Here is a 3,144-nt window from a genome sequence, read left to right on the forward strand (position 1 = left end):
TGGAATGGAATGGAATGGAATGGCCTGGGCTGTATTTCCAGTTCGATTTTCTCCCAAGTGTCCCCTCCCTGTCCCCATGAGCAGGCACAGCCCAAAGCCTGGGCAGAAAAGAGCCCAAGGAATTCCTGTCTCCCTGGATTTTTTCCCTGGATTTCCAGCAGCTGGTGGAGGTTTTGGACAGCACACACAGGGGAGGGCCAGCCCCAGCCCGGTCCCTGTGGAAGGGACCTCAAATCCCATCCATGGGCAGGGACATCTCCCTCTATCCCAGGCCGCTCCAGCTGGGACACTCCCAGGGATCCAGGGACAGCCCCGGCTGCCCTGGGAAATCCATTCCAGAGCCTCCCCACCCTCCCAGGGAAGGGTTTCTTCCCAAAATCCCACCTAAATCCCCTCTCTTTGTTCTCCCTGCCCTCAGAGGCAGCAGCCACAACTCCTGCAAACAGACACAACCTGGAGGAGATGGGAGGAGGAGGAGGAGGAGGAGGAAGATCCTTCCCGATCCTCCCCCCTCGGGGCTCCCAGCCCACCCTGGCTGCCCCAGAGCCCTCTCCCGGCGCGGATCCTGCCACACCCAGCCCTGGAGCCGGGAGAGAGGAGAGGATTTCTCCAGCCTGGAAGGGCCAGGGCAGCCCCTGAGCTGGGGAATGGAGGCGTCCTGCAGCTCCCCATGAGCCGGTGGAGCCTCAAATCCCTGCCCAGGCTGGGGAATGCCAGGATTTGTGGGGATTTGGGAATGTCAGTGGCCTTGTTCCCAAGTGTTCCCTAAATCCACGCGGGGCTCGGGAGTTTTCTGGGGCAGGGTTTGGAGTCGGGAGGAGAGGAAAAGGTAAAAAAGCCAACAGAGACTTGAGGAACAGCCCAAGGGACCCACAAGGATCAGAGTCCAGCCCCTGGCTCTGCACTGACACCCCAAAATCCCACCCAGACACCCCAAAATCCCACCCTGACACCCCAAAATCCCACCCACACACCCCAAATTCCCACCCAGACACCTCAAAATCCCACCCAGACATCCCAAATTCCCACCCAGACATCCCAAATTCCCACCCAGACACCCCAAAATCCCACCCTGACACCCCAAACTCCCACCCNGAGGCTGGAATTGGGGTGGAGAGGCTGGAATTGGGGTGGAGAGGCTGCCATGGCAGTGCAGGAATTGGTGAGGGGATGCAGGAATTGGGGATGGGAGGCTGGAATTGGGGTGGAGAGGCTGGAATTGGGGTGGAGAGGCTGCCATGGCAGTGCAGGAATTGGTGAGGGGATGCAGGAATTGGTTGGGAGATGCAGGAGTTGGTTTGGGAATGCTGGATTTGGGGAAGGGATGCTGGAATTGGAATGGGAATCCAGGAATCAGGGTGGGAATCCAGAGAGAAGGGTTCTCCTTCAGTCCCTGCCTCCCAGGACACAGCTCCAGGCGGAGCTCTCGGAGCAGCTCCTCAATCCCTCCCCAGCCCCAGCCTGCTCCAAGCCCCCCGAAGCAGAGCAGGGAGGATGGGGAGCGGCTCAGCCGCCACAGGGAGAGCCACCGGGCTCTCCCTCCACAAATCCCGCGGGAAACAAGGCCCAGGTGGCAGGGAAGGAGCTGGGTTTGAGGAGGGATTAGCAGCAAGCTGCCTCCGGGTGCTCTGAGCTCTCCAGGAGCTCGAGTTAATAAAGCTTCCAGCTCTCCCATTCAAAGGTTTCTCCAGCTCAATAATCACAAGTGGAACGGCAACACTGCTCTTTTCCAGTGCCTGGAAAAGGGGGAAAAAAGCTCCTGGAGCAGTTTGGGGATTGCTCACAGCTGCCTGCCAGGTCTGTCCCGTATTCCCAGCATCCCAACAGCTCCTGGGCACTGGGAATGGCACAGGAGAGGAAATCTGGGAATGGCACAGGAGAGGAAATCTGGGAATGGCACAGGAGAGGAAATCTGGGAATGGCACAGGACAGGGGCTCTGGGGTCACAGGGCTCCTCCCAGCCAGGATAGAGCTTCCCCCTCAGCAGGAATCTTGCCAAGGGCTGAGGAGGGCCCTGGAGATGAGGGGGACCTGGGAAGTTGGGAATGCAGGGAGGCAATTCCTGCCTGCTGGAGGCACAGTGGGAATTTGCTCCTGCTCCAGGGGAAGCCAGCCCTCAGAGAAAAACAATGGGAAAAGCACAGCTGGGAGCTGAATCCCAGCTCGGGGGTGGGAGGGTGGGATGGAGCCGCTCCATGGTGGCACCGGGAGAGGGAAAAGGCAGGAAAAGGGATCGTAAGGAATGACACTGCCAGGCACAGCCACAAACCCTGCACGGGGAGAGGATGGAAACCTCCTGGGAAGGGCAGGGAAACTCTGGGATCTGCTGGAGCATTCCCTGCCGGGAGCTCCCAGGAGGAGCCCGGATTTAGGAATTCCGTGCCTGTGACAAACGTGCCTTTAACCCCGCGTTATCCCAAAAACAGCCGGGAGAACGCGCTGGACCCACGGAAAACATTCCAGCCGGGAACCCAAACAGGGATTGGATGGAGGGAAGGGCTGGGATGCATCCCCCCTCCACGTGCCGCTCCCAGGGATGGCTTTTGAGGCTTCCCTGCGCCAAAGGGGCAGCGGGAATGGCCGGGCTGGGCATTAATTCCGCCTGAGCGAGGCGCCCGTTGCCATGGAGAGCGGCTCCTGTCCCCCACCCAGCCCCGCTGCCATCCACATCCATCGCCTCAAACGCCCATCCCCGCTCCGAGTGCCGGGAAAAGCCCCGGGAAGAGCCCTGGGAATTCACCCCACAGCCCCGGCGAGCACCTCCGACATCCAGGGAACGGGAACGGGGTCCTGGGAAAGCTCGGAGCCGTCGGATCGCGGGCACCGAGGGCACAAAGCTTCACCCAGGCAGCTCTCCCTGAGCCCTGCTCCGGCAGGGACGCGCTGGCCCGCTCCCCCAGCCCCAGATTTGCCCATTTTCACCCATTCCTGGCCCTATCCCGATCCCAAATCCCCGAATTTGCTCATTTTCACCCGTTCCTGACCCTATCCTGATCCCCAAGCCCCAGATTTGCCCATTCTCACCCATTCCCTGCCCCATCCCTGCTAAAACTGGGCCAGGAAAATCCATCTGGGAGGGAGGTTTGGACCTGGGAGGTTTTAATGCACAGAGAGCCCCAAAACTGGGAACAAAGGGGATGGGAT

Source organism: Parus major, chromosome 21 (assembly GCF_001522545.3).
Source record: "Parus major isolate Abel chromosome 21, Parus_major1.1, whole genome shotgun sequence".
In the NCBI taxonomy this organism is placed as follows: domain Eukaryota; kingdom Metazoa; phylum Chordata; class Aves; order Passeriformes; family Paridae; genus Parus; species Parus major.